Below are 17,548 nucleotides of genomic sequence, written 5' to 3'. Positions count from 1 at the left end.
AGAGAAGCCACCGCAATGAGAAGCCTGTGCACCACAACGAAGAGTAGCCCCCCTCGCTGCAACTAGAGAAAGCCCGCGTGCAGCAGTGAAGACCCAACACAGACATAAATAAATAAATAAATAAGTAATTTATTTTTAAGAAAAAAGAATGGTTTTCCACAACTGTTTCCTACAACAAACTTCTGAAGGCTTGCTGAAGACAACTGAAGAGTTACAAACAGAGGTTCATTCAACAACAAATATTCATTTAACACCTCATATATGGCATATGCTCTGCCAGCAACTGTCACGTAAACAAAGTTTAATTAGTGGCATGCTTATCAAGCCATCATCCTAGTTAGTTTCTTCAGGTCTCAAAATCCTACAGCAGCTACTTCGTTAGTCATGAGGGAAATACAAATTAAATCCAATTAAATCCAATTAAATATCATTACACACCCAACAAAATGCCTAAAATCAAAAAGACCGGCAACACCCTGTGTTGGCAAGGATGTGGAAAAACTGGCACTCTCAAACACTGCAGGTGGGAGTATAAATTGGAACAATCACTTTGGAAAACTGTTTAGCAGTATCTACTAAAGCTAAGAATATCTGTGTCCAGTGATCCAGAAATTCTACTCCTGAGTGTATACCTAACTAAGAAATGAGTGTATAGGTGCACAAAAAGACATGCACAAGAAAGTTTATAGCCACACTGCTCATGATAGCCCCAAATTGATAACAATTCAACAGTAAGATGGATAAAAAAATTGTGGTATGTTCACATAACAGAGTGGCAACTAAAAAAGACCAATTTTCATTCAGACAGCAACACAAATGAATCTCACAAAAATAATGTTGAGTGAAAGAATCCAGGTAAAAAGGAGTACACGGTGTTTCATTTCATTTACATAAAGTTCAAAAACAGACAAAAATAATCAATGCTGTTAGAAATGAGGTTTATGGTTCGCATTAGATGAAGTAGTAATTGGGAGAAGGCACATTGGAGAGCTTCTATGGTCCTGCTAATGTTCTGTTTCTTGATTTTGGTGCTACTTGTACCAGTGTGTTCACTTTGTGAAAAATGCATGGATCAATTTGTGCACTTTTCTGTGTGTTATACTTCAATTTAAAAAAAAGCTTACTCTAAACCAAACCCTTCAGCATCTTCCATTCTTTTAGCAGAGTCTCCTAAACTTGCCTGATCATGAGAGTCACTTGGGGTCCTTGCTTAAAACATAAATTTCTAGTCCTGATCTCAAACCTACTGAACAAAGATCTCCGGAGGCAGAGGAGTGCTGAGAATCAGCATTTTAAAAACAATCTTCTAAGGATATTCTCTTTTTTAACCCTTTACTGGTGTATAATTGACATGTTAACACTGCACATACTTAGTGTATACAACTCTGTGAGTTTGGAGATAACTATTCACCCATGAAACCATCAACACTATCAAAGCCATAGACATATCCATCACCACCCAAAGATTCCTCTCACTCCTTTATTATTATCTGTGTGGGCATGTGTGTGTGGTAAAAACACAATGTAAGATCTACCCTCTTAGAAAAACTTTAAGTGTACAGAAAGACAAATCTTGAGTAAGTTAATTCTTAACTTACCCAAGACTGTAATGTCAAAAAAGACATAAGATATAACATAGCTATGTATGTATTCGAAAAGATAAGAGATCCAATTTATGAATATATATGCCCTTGCAAAGATCTATGGCAGGGAAAGTAATATATTCCTCCAATATATAAAAAATGCCAAGAGTTAGGGAGGAATTTTCAAATGTGTTGGGAAAGAGAAGTATTCAAAATGAGTTATGAAGCCAAATAGTTAACATTAGTAAGATAAAGGATTAGAAGAACTGATTGAGATAAATTCATACCATCTGTCCAGTTTATACTTAACCAAAAAAAAAAAATGAAAGATGCCATAAAATTGATAGGACTTAAGTGAAAGAAAAAATAGAAGTCATGCAAAATGAAGTGAAAGATGTCATCACTTCTTATCATGCTGTGGCAAGAACCTAAATTAATTCCTGAAAAGATTAGAAAGTTGGAAAAGATGTATAGAGGTTATCTTAGAGGAATTAGAAATATGGTAAAAGGAATAATTGATGATATATAAATCCTGTTCGTCTTTCAAGGTGTCCAAACAGTGTGTGTGTGTGTGTGTGTGTGGTATTTAATGTATGTGTGTGGGGGTGGTTGATAAAAAGATTATTTTCAAGGAAAAAGTAAAGTCAAAGTCTAAAGAGAAAATAAATCCTCTCTTCTGTAGAAGCAAATCGAGGGATCTCGGAAATCCACAGATGAAGAAGGGAAGAATGTGTAAGGCAAGGAAAACGTATTACCTACAGACCTTATAGAGCTGTGATTTTCAAACTTTAGTGTGTATTAGAATCAACAAACTCTAAGGAGTTTATGAAAATGAAGAATCCTGGACCCCCTCTCCGAAGGATACTGATGAAGCAGAGCTATGTAGGACCCAGGAGACTGCACTTTAACAAGAACACCGCCCCCCACATGCACACATACATCACACTGAGTTTCTGATGTACACTAAAGTTTGAGAACCACTAAACCATGCTATAGCCTAAGAAGAGTGGTGAAACTATGGCTAGTGAAAAATTTCCAAGTGCCTCTGTATCCACTTCCTCCATATTAAAAGTCACTGCTGTATTTAAAATGGATAACCAACAAGGACCTACTGTATAGCACAGGGAACTCTGTTCAATATTATGTAACAACCTAATTGGGGAAAGAATTTAAAAAAGAATAAATACATGTATATATATAACTGAGTCACTTTGTTGTACAACTGAAACTAACACAACATTGTTAATCAACTATTCTCCAATATAAAATAGAAAGTTAAAAAAAAAGTCCTGGGAAGGAGCTAAACACCTAGGTCATGTGGCTGAGCCTAGGTCATATGTCTGTATCCTAGCTGTTGAGAGCAGGAAGTAAGAATGTTTGGCCCCTCTTGAGCTCTGTAGTGAGAGGCAGGGCACTTTCTTCCACCAAGATACACACAATAGACAACTCCCCCATACATGAAGGGGGTTCAGATGCTATGCAACCATAAAAAGATTGGCAAATATTCACCATAAGACATCACTTGTGGGCTTCCCTGGTGGCGCAGTGGTTGAGAATCTGCCTGCCAATGCAGGGGACACGGGTTCGAGCCCTGGTCTGGGAGGATCCCACATGCCGCGGGGCAACTGGGCCCGTGTGCCACAACTACTGAGCCTGCGCGTCTGGAGCCTGTGCTCCACAACAAGAGAGGCTGCGACAGTGAGAGGCCCGTGCACCGCGATGAAGAGTGGTCCCCACTCACCGCAACTAGAGAAAGCCCTCGCACAGAAACGAAGACCCAACACAGCCAAAAATAAATAAATAAAAAATAAATTTAAAAAAAAAAGCATTGCCTTGCTAAAAAAAAAAAAAAAAAGACATCACTTGTGAAAACCTTGATTAAGCTATTGAAGAAAAGGGCTCCTAGGTTGGGTGGCCTCATTGCTGAGCCACTTTGAGATCAGTTAGTATTAGTAAGTATTTTGAGATCAGTAGACCAGCAACTGATATGAATTTCACAGTTAAGGGCACTGACTCAAAGAAGTTAGCATGACTCACTGAAGGTCACCTAACTAGAAAGTGGCAAGACTGGGATTAGCCAGACTCTATAGAGAAGGGAGGATTTCAGCTGGGCCTAAAGGAAAGGGAAGAGTGAAACTACCATAGAAGGAGATAGAATGGGGTGAGGAGAGTAGGCTTGGGGTGCCTTATGAGTAGAATGATAAAGTAGGACTAATATCATATGTTTGGGGAAAACTGAAGAGTCCAGTTTAACTTGATTGGAAGGCTTGTACAGAGGGAAAGTATAGGGGAGATAAAAGGTAGATAGGAGCCAGATCTTAGAGGGCCTTACATGAATGTTTTAGGAGGAATAGTCTGGCCATAGTGTATCAGATGGCTTAGAGCCTGGATGCAGGGATATTATTGGAGTGGGAAAAAAAAATAACATGTATAGAAGCTGAAGCCCCAGAGTCAGAAGGTCCTCAGAGAAGTTACTTAACCTCTCCTTGCCTCATATTTTCACACCTGTAAAACAAGGTTAATAGTAATATCTACTTCATAGAGTAGTGGTGAGAATTAACTAAGATAATGGATGTAAAGGCCTAATGAGTGTATTAGTCAGGGTGCCAGCAACAAAAAGGGAGGGAGTCTTAACAAAGTTGTGAGTAGGGTGTAGGGAAATCACAAGGAATGGTAAAGTACCCAGGGACAAATAACAGCAGGGTTATTACCCCTCCTAGAACTGCAGGAGTGGAGGAGGAAAGAGAGGGAGAAGTGTGAGAAGTTAGTTGATGAGAGAGAGGGATGTTGAGAGGGTCATCTATCAGGTACTGTGCTTAGCCATCCCACTGTGACCCTACAGGGAATGAGTTGACTGAATAAATACCCTGACCTCACTCTCCTCAGATCTCCTACCAGGGCTTCTCAATGGTGGAACCCAACAGAATGCCATTATATAAGGAAGCCCATTCATGATGTCAATATAGGTCGATTTCCTCCTTGGACACAAAGCATGGGGAAAGTGAGGAGGGATGAAGAGTGAAACTGGAAGAGCAGTAAGTAACCAACAGTCCGGGGTAGTGTGATAAAGACTCAGGCCCTGCAAGGCCCTAAGCCTCCTGGCTTGCTGGGGTAATTGTGCCCTTTACGATTTAGGAGATTCTGGGGAAGGTTTGATGCTTATGTTAATTCTGGTCACCAATGTCTATGAGTTTCTGCTTCTACTATGTTCTCATTCTCTTCCCATGCCTCTTGGATATATGGTTCCTTTTCTGTACTGTGTTGCCTCCCTGCTCACTCCTTGATTTCTTCACTTTCCCATATACTACCAATAGCTGTGAGCTCACAGATTTTACTGAAGGACCAAGTATTTACAGTACAGCAGCAAACAACTTAAAATTAAATATTAAATATCTCTCACATTGAAAGTTCCTTAGCCATTCTAATAGGGCTTGAGTTTTCTCAGTGCTGCTCAATTCTCCTTCTCCATCTTTCTATCTTTTCCCTAGTTTTCCTCAGATCACAAATACCCAAACTCTGGCATTACTGCTACTTTCTCAAGCAGAGATGTTTAGCTCCAGGTTTATTCCAACCATGCCCCAAGGGTAATCTTTGAGCAATCAAAATGATCCATCAGAGCATTTGCTAAAACAAACACAAATCTCTTCCCCTAAGAGGAAATCTGTAGTTAGTTAGCTCTTAAACAGACACTTTTATTTTCTCCCCATTAGTTAGTTCAGTTGTTTTTCCGGCGTGAGTTGATGAGCATCTGGTCTGACAGAGTGGTAAGAGGATTGAAAACAGAGGGACAGATGTGAGGTACATTAGATGAGAAACATAAATCAATAGACCATGATGACTAGGTAGATATGGATGAGAGCCCAGGAGAGGGAAGAGGGCCAGCTTAACAACAGGGTTTGCAGTCTGGGTGACTAAGAATCTTGATGCTTTAGGCTTAGATTTGCTGGAGCCTGCTGAGAGCCATGCCATCATTTTCTCCAGCAAAATAATTAATTTGGTCATCATAAAATGTTGGGTTCTGTCTCTCTCTCTCTCTCTCTCTCTCTGTGTGCATGTGTGCGTGTGTGTGTGTGCTTGTGTGAACTCAGTGGAACTCAGTAGATTTAGGGTGAAATGAGAAAATTCTGGTCAGGCAATCCCTAACAACAAGATCTGCCTATCTTTGGCCTTGCTGAGAAATGTACTTTGTTCATGCTCTATTTTTGTTGGAAAGACACTATTATCAGGATGATCTCTGATGTCTCACAAAGACAGATGGAAGCTCTATGACCTCATCTTTTTCATCCATTGAGAGCAAGGTAGTTTCAACCCCCGGGTAGGCTTCTCACTTTGGACTCCTTCTCTCCAACTTTCCCATTTTTCCTTCCTGCCAGTTGTCCTCTCCCCTAGCTTACTGCCCTCCAGAAGAGAGGGAAGGTGGTCTTGGCCACAGCCATAGCTGCTTTAACCCACATTCCATCACCCATAAATTGCTCACACTAAACCATATTCCTTAAATATTAAAAAAGTGATTTTCTTACAGTTGATCCTAAAGCCCTGCAGGAGATTAATAGCTAATGTGCCCTCTTAAACAATAACAATTTATTGAGACATAATTCATATACTATAAAATTCAACCTTTGAAAGTATATAATTCTGTTGTTTACAGTATATCCCTTGAGTTATTAAACCACCACTACTATCTAATTTCAAAATATTTTCATCACCCCAGAAAGAAACCCTTTACACTTTAGCAGTCACTCCTGATCTCCCTTCCTTGTAGAGCCCTGGCAACCATTAACTTACTTTCTGTTTCTACATATTTACCTATTCTGGACATTTCAAATAAATAGAATCATTTTGTGTCTGTCTTCTTTTATTTAGCATAATTTTTCAAGGTTTATCCATATAGTAACACGTTTGGTACTTCATTCCTTTTTGTAACTGAATACTATTCCATGTATGGCTATTCTACATTTTGTTTATCCACTCACCAATTAATGGGCATTTGGGTTGTCCCACCTTTTGGCTATTGTTGATAACACTGCTATGAATATTTGTGTACAAGTTTTTGTGTGGACATATGTTTTCTTTTCTCTTGGCTATATATCTAGGAATGGCATTGCTAGGTCACATTTTGAGGAATACCCAAACTGTTTTCCAAAGTAGCTGAACCATTTACAATCCCATCAGCAATGCTTGAGGGTTCTAATTTCTCCACATCCCTGTCAGCACTTGTTATTGTCTGTTTATTTTTTAGCCATCCTGTGCAGAGTAAGATGGTATCTCATTGTGGTTTTGATTTGCATTTCCCTGATGACTAATAAGGTTGAATGTCTTTTTATATGCTTATTTTCTATTTGTATATCTTCCTTACAGAAACGTCTATTTATATCCTTTGACTTTTTTTAAAAATTAGGTCATTTGTTTTTTATTGTTCAGTTGTAAGAGTCCTTTATATACAAGTTCCTTATGAGACATATGATTTGCAAAAACTTTCCCCCATTTTGCATGTTGCCTTTCCATTTTCTTGATGATATAATTTGAAGCACAAAAGTTTTAAATTTTGATGTTTGATGAAGTCCCATTTAACTACTTTTTCTTTTGCTGCTTGCACTTTGGGTGTCATGTCTAAGAAACCATTGCCTAATCCAAAGTCAGAGAAGATTTACTCTTGTATTTTCTTTTAATAGTTTTAAAGTTTTAGCTCTTACATTTAGGTCTATGACTTATTTTGAGCTCATTTTTGTATATAGTGTGGGGAAGAGGTTCCCAACAAGTGGCTGCAAGCCAGCTTGCCCTACCTCTCAGTTTCAGGATTATTTTGCTGGTAACTAGCTATTCCATTCATGCCTTCTAAATTCTTGCTGCACACAATGGGCTACTTCTCACTACTGATACTAAATCCCTCTCTCACCACTTACTTTGTCAAAATATGGCTCAACTAAAATATAATGACCTTAGGGTTTTTTTCCCCTTTTTCTTTCTTAAATTTTATTTCATTTTTAAAAATTTTAATTTCATACTGGAGTATAATTGATTAATAATGTTCTGTTAGTTTTAGGTGTACAGCAAAGTGATTCAGTTATACATATACATGTATCTATTCTTTTTCAAATTCTTTTCCCATTTAGGTTGTTACATGGTATTGAGCAGAGTTCCCTGTACTATACAGCTGGTCCTTGTTGGTTATCTATTTTAAATATAGCAGTGTGTACATGTCAACCCCAAACTCCTAATCTATCCCTCTCCCCACCCTCCGCGCCCCCAGTAACCATAAGTTCATTCTCTAAGTCTGTGAGTCTGTTTCTGTTTTGTAAATAAGTTCATCTGTATCATGTTTTTTAGATTCTGCATATAAGCAATATCATATGATACTTGTCTTTCTCTGTCTAACTTGCTTCACTTAGTATGATAATCTCCAGGTCCATCCATGTTGCTGGAAATGGCACTATTTCATTCTTTTTTAAGGCTGAATAATATTCCATTGTGTGTGTGTGTATATGTATATATATATATATATATATATATATATATATATATATATATATATATACATACACACATACCACATCATCTTTATCCATTCATCTGTTGATGGACATTTAGGTTGCTTCCATGTCTTGGCTATTGTAAACAGCACTGCAATGAACACTGGGATGCACGTATCCTTTTGAACCATATTTTGCATCTATGGAATCTTCCCCTGACCCAAGGTCACAAGGATTTTCTCCCGTGTTTTATTCTAGAAGTTTTACATTTTATAGTTAGGTCTGTGATCCATTTTGAGTTGACTTTTGTGTATGGTGCAATACATGGATCAAAGTTTATATTTGTGCATGTGGCTATCCATTTGTCCCAGCCCCATCTGTTGAAAAGACTATCTTTTCTCCACTGAATTGCCATTACGACTTTTGTCAAAAATCAGTTGTCTGAGTCCAGAAATGGACTGCTTATTCTATTCCATTGATCTACTTGTCTTCCTTGATGCCAGTAAGTACCACACTGTCTTGATTACTGAAGGTTTATAATGATTCTTGAAGTCAGGTAGTTTTGATCCTCTAGCTTTGTTCTTCTTTTTCAGAGTTGTTTTTCATAGTCTAGGGCCTTTGCATTTCAACATGAATTTTAGAATCAGCCTGTCAATTTCTTTTTTGTTTGTTTGTTTTTGCCACACCCTGTGGCATGCGGGATCTTAGTTCCCCCATCAGGGATCGAACCTGCGCTCTCGGTAGTGGAAGTGTGGAGTCTTAACCGCTGGACTGCCAGGGAAGTCCCGAGCCTGTCAATTTCTTAAAAAAACAATATCTGCTAGGATTTTTATTAGGATTGCACTGAATCTATAGATCAGTTAGAAGAGAATCTACATCTTTACAACATTGAGTCTTCTGACATAGGAAGATGGTATGTTTCTCCATTTATTTAGATCTTCTTTAATTTCTGTCAGCAATGTTTTGTAGTGTTCAATGTATAGACCTTTCACATATATGGAGAGATTATTCCTAAGTATTTCATACTTTTTAGTGCTATCATGAATGATAGTATTTTTAAATTGCAATTTACATGTGTTTACTTTTCACTAAACTGTTCAGTGGCCAAATGTCAAAAAGTAGCCATTGAGGAATTTTTTGGTTGAAAGCTTAGGGTACTTACTCTAGGTTGAAAATGATTCTTTTTTTTTTTTTTAAAGATTGATTGATTGATTGATTGATTGATTGATTGCTATGTTGGGTCTTCGTTTCTGTGCTAGGGCTTTCTCCAGTTGTGGCAAGCGGGGGCCACTCTTCATCGCGGTGCGCGGGCCTCTCACTATCGCGGCCTCTCTTGTTGCGGAGCACAGGCTCCAGACGCGCAGGCTCAGTAGTTGTGGCTCATGGGCCTAGTTGCTCCGCGGCATGTGGGATCCTCCCAGACCAGGGCTCGAACCCGTGTCCCCTACATTAGCAGGCAGATTCTCAACCACTGCGCCACCAGGGAAGCCCTGAAAATGATTCTTGATGTATAACATGCATATGCTTATATTTCCATATCAGCTTTTAGAGGTTATTGGCAATGTACTGAAACTAGGGAGGAAAATGTCCCAGAGACAATTCTACAGTTCATCTCCATCACTAGAATAGCTTAGTACCTTTCAACTATATATGTATATGTGTGTTTAGAATTGAATCTGTTGAACTGTTGTATATTCCTTTCTCACCCACCCCCCAGCTATTCACCGCAATGAATTACTGGGATCTTGAGTGGGGAGAGGAGAAGAAGAGAGCATGTATGTATATGGGTATGTATGCATGTATGTGTATATTGCTAAAGCTGCCAGGGATCTTTATTGTCAGTAATACTTTAGGTTAATTACTGTGTGTTGTTATGTCAGTCCTGCTCAGTTCCTAGCACATATTAGGAACCAAACCAGGGTGGTGGTTGTTTGCTTTTCCCTAGCTTTCCTTGGCCAGCATCGTTACCATAGTGACTCCATGACTGCTGTGGGATTTGGTGCAGACTGGGCATCCATTTGGGGATCTTGCCTGAATCACTTGTTACTATGGTATTTGTCAAGTGTTGTTTTTCCAATTTTGTTATTCCTTCTAGATTTATTCATTGGCTTTCGACTGTGTGGCAGACCTTTTCCTTCTCCCTATGATTTATTTATTTATGCATTTATTCAAGTATTTATATCAGTATGAGTCATAGATTCCTATTTTGCTCAGAGGGTTTATTATTATTGTGTATTTTGATGCTCAAATTGTCCCAGAATTGGCCTGTCTTATCCCCTTCAACTTGGATTTTGTGTCCATTTGATGTCTCCTTAGGATTCTTTGAACATGTACTTTGCTTTCTGAGCCGGAGTATCTCCTAATCTGTAGAAAGGAAGTAATGAGGCCCACAGAGCATTGCTTTGAGAATTTGAAGATAAAAAATAACAACCTACAGCATGTGGCATCTAGTAGGCATCCTCAGCAATGTTAGTTCCCATTCCAAATTTGCAACCTTCATTCTGTTTAGTGTGATGCCTCTGACATTACCATGATAGCATGACCTCCAGAGAGAATACTTGGACATGTAACACAAGCAGGGATAAGTGCACATGTCCATGACGTGTGAGCCTCAGTGTCACTGCTGTGTGTGCAGAGGGGGCTGTGTGATGGAGCTGGGGAATAGGAAAAGCACCACTGCACAGCTTCCAGTGAACTGAGAGTGGGCAGGCAGAACATCCTCACCTCTTCCCCGGTGTTTCATGTGCCTTCCCGTCATCTCGCTTTCCTCTCTATTCCACGTGCTGTCCTATCTCCTTACAGTGGAACATCAGAGAAGGGTGTGGACTCTGAGCCCCAGGAGCATGAGCTGATAGAGAAGAACCAAGTGTGTTGTCGAGTCTGCTAGACAGGTTCCTGGAGCAAGAGTGAGGAGATCGGGCCCCATCGTTGGGACACTTTAGGTAAGTCACTACCCTTTCACATGCCTCGTCTGTACAGCAGGCTAACAGTACACAATGCTCCTGACCACCCAGGAGCGTTATAGGGTTTGTGTATGTTGAGCTCAGTAGGAATTGCCAAGTAGTTTTCAAAGTGGTTTTTTCAGGCTATATTCCCTATCCTCACCAACACTTGATATTTTCCATCTTTCTCATTTTTATTGTTCAGGTGAGCATGCTGTAGTATCTCATTGTGGTTTTCATTGTAATTTCTCTGAAGTCTGAAGTGTCATGTATGTAAAAAAGGCCTCCTTGTTTTTTTTAACCTTCCAACTATTTGCTTAAGAAATTGCATCTTTTGTCCTGTGGAGTTTGCGTTCTTGATTCTGCTGATTGTATCCTTATCGTGTTGTTTATGTTCTTCTGCCTTCCTCCCCTATTTCTGTAACAGTGATGATTAGATTTAGAGGCTTGATCCAGTTCACATTTTTTGGCAAGAATGCTCCAGATGAGGTGTTGTACTACTTTTAGCCTTACACCAGGAGGCTCATTCTGTCTGGCTGTCTCTTCTGACACTAAATTGATCACTGGGTTCAGGTGTTGTCAACCTGATCTATCCATTATTAAATTTCCCCATCTGCTTTTTACCTCATTTTTTTTGCAGCCTCCCAAAATAGTTGCCTAGATCTGCTTGTCATTAAAGTTTGTAAAAAGGTGATGTTCTAATTCTGTAATTTCTTTTGCATCTATTAGCCAGAATTCTACTGTAAAAGGAACCTCCCCCCATCAACAGTTAGGTTATGCGGATGTATAGTTTGCACAGGAAGGGAAGGATGAATGTTTTTAATTCTTTTGCAGTATTTCCACTTTTTAAAAGAATGAGAGTCATTTCCCTTGGATCCTCCAAAGGTGAGCAGTGAGTTGGTTTTATTTGTGGTTTGCTTTTCTTTTAGAATGTTATCATGACTCATAGACATTTGTATATTTGTCCATTGTAGTCATTATTTAACTTGATGTCAAATTGTTCTATCTTTGGCCAGTGGGAGACCCTTCAAGCTGGTTTATGAGTCCTTTTGACGTGCTTTCTGGTATGAGAGTGCGGTCTAGACACATGTGGTACAATTCCTTCTTTGGAGCTGGAATCAGCCATTTCTCCAAAGGAGTCTGGTCTCTTTCAGTGGGATATGTGTTTAGAGGATTCAGTCTGGGGACTAGAGTCATTCATTGCTACTTGATTGCTCAGAGATGTTACGTCCATCCTGAGAAACCCATTGTAAGTTGAAAATGCATTTAAAACACCAAACCTACCAAATCTACCAAATCTAACCTACCTTAAACATGCTCAGAGCACTTATATTAGCCTACAGTTGGGCAAAATCATCAAACACAAAGCCTATTTTATAATAAAGTGTTGAGTATCTCAAGTAATTTATTGAATACTGAACTGGAGGTGAAAAGCAAAATGGTTGTATGGGTACAGGATGGTTGGAAGGGTATCGGTTGTTTACCCTAGTGATCTTGTGACTGACCAGGAGCTGTGGCTCGATGCTGCCGCCCAGCATTGCAAGAGAGTATCATATCGCATATCACTAGCCTGGGGAAAGATCAAAATTCAAAATTTGAAATATGGTTTCTACTGAATACACATGATGCTGTCTCACATCCTTTGGTTTCAACTTGAAGGACTCCCTTTAGCATTTCTTATAAGGTAGGTCTAATTATGATGAACTCCCTCAGCTTTTGTATATCTGGGAAGGTCTTTATTTCTCCTTCATTTTTGAAGGAAAGTTTTTTCAGATAAAGTATTCTTGTTTGGGATTTTTTTTTTTTCTTTCAGCACTTTGAATATATCATCCTACTCCCTTCTGGTCTTCTGAGAAATCCACTTATAGTTTTTGGTACGTGGTCATCCACTTTCTCTTGCTTCTATCAAGATTCTCTCATTGTCTCAACTTTTGACAGTTTGATTATAATGCCTGTTTGTGTTCATCCTAGTTAAAGTCATTTGAGCTTCTTGAAGCTGGATGTCCATTTGTGAAATTTGTGGCCATTATTTCTTCAAATAAACTCTCTGCCCCCTTTTCTCTGTCTCCTCCTTCTTGGAATCCTGTAATGTATGTATTGATCTTCTTGTTGGTGTACTGTAAGTCCCTTAAGCTTTCTTCACTTTTCTTCATTCTTTTTTCTTTTTGTTCCTCTGACTCCATAATTTCAAATGACCTATCTTCACATTTGCTGATTCTTTCTTCTGCTTGATCAAATATTCTGTTGAACCCCTCTAACGAAATTTTCAATTCAATTATTATATTCTTCAGCTGCAGAATTTGTTTGGTTCTTTTTTATAATTTCTATCTCTGTTGATATTCTCATTTTGTGCATGCTCATTTTCCTGATTTTGTTTAGTTGTCTTAGACGATTATTTTGAATTCGTCAGATAATTTGTAGATCTTCATTTCTTTATGATTGGTTTCTTGAGATTTATTTTGTTCCTTTGATTGGGCCAAGTTTCCCTGTTTCTCTGTATGCCTTATTACTATTTTCTGGGATTTGTGCATTTGAAAAAGCAGTCTTCTCTCTCAGTCTTTATGGACTGGTTTTATACAGGGTAAGATCGTCTCCACTCAGCCTGGCTAGAGATTCTCGGGGCCTTGCAACCCTGTTTTGATGATGCAGCTTCTCTGGACTTGTTCATGTAATTTCCTAATTTGAGAGATTTGCTGGGCTTTTTTTTTTTTTTGAGTTTCTAATGTCTTTCTCGCTCTGGTGTCTGTCTGTGGTACTGCAGGTTCTCTGGTTGGACAATAGGCTGCAGCGCTCTCATTCGTTCTCAGTAGCCCCCAGGCATCCAAGGTATACTGGTTCCCTGTCAGTGCCTCCGGTCAGGTGAGACAGCAACTAGTCCCTTGGGAAGCCCCTGAAGAGCCAGAATATTTGATGTATGAATCACTCTACTTTTCCTCCTGACAGATAAGCTGCAAATTGGGCTTGGCTAACTGTGTGGTTAAACCAATGAACCTGGTTTCAGTTCAAGGGGCTTTATTTGGGAGAGAACAGAAGGAAGCATGTTGTGAAACTACTTTCATCTCATGACCTTAACTAGAATCCTGGGAAGTGGAGACATTGTCTGACTGCTAAATGTAAGGTTTATTTGAGAGACATACTTGCCCCTCTCCTAGGCATCTGTAATGTCCCTGAAGCTGCCCAATTGGGGCTGTCATGTGGTAGATTCATGAACTACTTCTGGCACTATGCTATTACCTAATTCCCTTGGCTTAAGGATGTTCCTCACTCTGATGCTGAGCCACTTTCCTGTGGAAAGGGCTAGGGATATTTATTTATTCTTATATTTTTTTTCCCTTCCAAAATCAAGACACTTTTGATACAGATAAAAAATGGATAAAGCAGGAGAGGGAAAAATCATTAGAAACCCTTAAAAGTCTATTACTCATGGATAAGCACTGTTATCATTTGAATATTTATTTTCAGAAATTTTATTATGCAAATATAACTGCATATTTAAAGAATAGTTATGAGATGATATCCTAGTTACAGCTTTGTAAGCTGCTGTTTTTGACAAACATGATATTATGAAGGTCATTATAAGCCCACACAATAAAAATGGCAGTAGAAACACCAATGTTCAATTTAGGTATGATAAGAATGATTAATATTTATTGCCGACCTCCTCAGTGCCCAACACTGTTGTAAAGGCTAAACTTATACCTACTTGTTTCATCCTCACTATAACCTATGAGGAGACTTCAAACAGAAGGGGACACTGAGGCACAGCAAGGGCAGGACTAGCAAGTGCTGAGGCTTAGATTTGAACACAGGCTTGTGGCTCTTGAGCCCTTCATCTAACCAGTGTACATTACTGCCTTTCAGATGATAAGACCTTCAACCCTACTTTCAATCAGGGTAAAGCAAAATGAAACACAGTAAGATACCATGCTTTTTTCCTAGTTAACTAAGCAGAGATTTAAATACTGATAATAATTAGTGTGGTTTGGAATATGGGGACCTGTGACCTGTCCTACCAGTAGGGGCTCCCCCAACATCTTGTCTCCCTTCCTGTGCCCCTGGATGTTCCTTTTCTAAAGTTGAGTGGCTTTCTTGTAGGCTTCCTGTAGGGCTGAGAATGCTTAAATTTCTCTGCATTTTATTATTTTATATAAGTGAAAGAATGTGTATTGTGGGGTGTGTATTATAGTAAAAAATAAATAACATAAAGCATTTTTATACTAAAAATTAATTAACACAAAAAGGAAATAAAATATCCTCAAACATACCACCAAAAGAAAAGCCCTGCTAAGGTTTTCACCTGTATTACATTCTTTCAGAAATTTTCTTATGCTGGTACTTATACATTTACACATGCATGCCTGGGTTTACATATTTATGTACAAAAGATAAGCTCTCATCCTACATATGGTTTTGTGACCTGCTCATCTTCTATCAGCATACCTCCAAGGGTCAGTGATTGTGATTAAAAATCGGTCTATACCATAGGGATAGTAGAAATGCTCATACCCAATAAAGATAGAGACAAAGAAATAAAAGTGACTAAAATGCATTATAACCAAGTGTTTTTTAGGCATTGACTCATTTATGCTCTCAGGTGTATTATGAATTAGATATGGTGTTTCATAGATGAAAAGCTGAGGGACAGAGACATAAGGACTTGGCTCAGGACAGCATAGTTTGGGAACAGAGCATTTTGGGTTTGTTCCCAGCTCCTCATGCTCCAGAACCTGGGAAACTGTCAAAGATTTGTTGTTATGTGAAAGGAGCAGTCTATACAAGCATACATATGTTAGATGGTCATTAAAAGTAATAGTATTCATATATTAATATATTTATATAAAATATCTGGACTTAGTGACAAAAAGGTAGCTTGTGACCTTGGTGAGAACACGTTCATTGCAATCACGGAGACAGAAGCTACTGCGCAGTGAGATAAGGAGACAGTGGGAAATGGAATGTTAACAGGGAATGCAGAAAACTCTTTCTGGAACTTTGATGAGGGAACAAAGAGAGAGCTTTTAAAAAACTCAATTCTTTGAAACTTCAACAACTTTAAGAGTTAATGTGAAGGAGCCAGCTCATCTCAGAAATAACCCCTGAATTTGCCCATACATGCATTTCTCTTTCTACCCTCTCATTTGAACCATAGAGTTAATAAGGCACTTTCAGTGGAATAGTATGGGCTCTAAAGCTCAATGTATATTTAGTTATTAGTGAATGGAAGAATGGATAATTGTGTGTCAAAGAAATGTTAGTAACCCTCGGAATTTTGCCTCTCAGGGAGACAGCAGATGGCTGCAGTCCTGGTGTGATGTGGCTGGATGATGCATGATCTGAGGACCCCTGCACTGGTGAATGTGGGGTGAGTCCCAAATTTTCCTATAAACATATTAGCGTACAGAGCAGTCCAGGAGCAGCAGTTAGGCAAACACCACACCTCGCTGCTCTGGTGCCACCTCTCACTGAGCTCATCAGGTGAGTCAAAGGCAAACCTGTCTTCCCAGCGTGGGGAACCGGATTGGGATCGGCACACAGGTATGACGTGGAGCAGCTCTTAGGAGCTTCTGTAACACCAGAGAATGAAGAGAACCTACTATCTCAAACTCTTCAAGTCAACATATGTCAGAGAGATATTTGCTCCCTTCCTCTAGATGTATGTAATCTCTGTAGGAGAAACAGAGAGAAATGACTTTTCACAATGCCTGTCTTAGCCCCGAGGCTCAGGCAGCCCCTACTTCTGTGCCCCAACACTTAAAGGGCACTGAAGTCCCACCACATGCCATATACTCTGGACAGGTTTCCTCATTCACCCCTCAGGACAGCTCTGTGACACAGGTATCATGAGTCCCACGTCACAGATGCCCAAGCTCAGGCTGACAGAGCCTAGGTCACCTGGCCACATAAGTGGCAGGATGGGATGAGGTTCTATCCCTCGCCCTCCCTAGAGGACACAGAGCAGCCTCCCTTTTAGAAGATGGGCTTCCAGGGCTGAAGAAGTGGTCGATCACACTCCCTGCTATTGTGGCCCCATGGGTACTCACTCACCAAACCCTCAGGGTGAGGAAGATGACAGAGGAGATGAAACTCTGCCCCTTGTGCCAAGAGACCTGGGTGTCTGGGCCACATCCATTGGCTGATCCCTGAAGCGGGGAGGAGGGCTCAGACAGAAGCTCAGGTGTTGCCATTGAGACAGGTGATCTGGAGGGAAGGAAAGTGATATGTAAGGAAGTGCTTTAAGAAATTGTACTTTTTTTTATTAGAGTATAATTGCTTTACAGTGTTGTGTTACTTCTGCTGTACAGTGAAGTGAATCAGCTGTATGTATACCTATATCCCCTCCCTCTTGGACCTCCCTCCCAGCGACCCCCCCATCCCCCCCATCTAGGTCATCACAGAGCACTGAGCTGAGCTTCCTGTGCTTTATAGCATGTTCGTAATAGCATGTTCCTGCTAGCTATGTATTTCACGCATGGTAGTATATATATGTCAATCCTAATCTCCCAATTCGTCCCACCATCCCCTTCCCCCACTGTGTCCACATGTCCGTTTTCTA

Source organism: Eschrichtius robustus, chromosome X (assembly GCF_028021215.1).
Source record: "Eschrichtius robustus isolate mEscRob2 chromosome X, mEscRob2.pri, whole genome shotgun sequence".
Taxonomy (NCBI): Eukaryota; Metazoa; Chordata; class Mammalia; order Artiodactyla; family Eschrichtiidae; genus Eschrichtius; species Eschrichtius robustus.
This window is presented reverse-complemented; position numbering follows the sequence as displayed.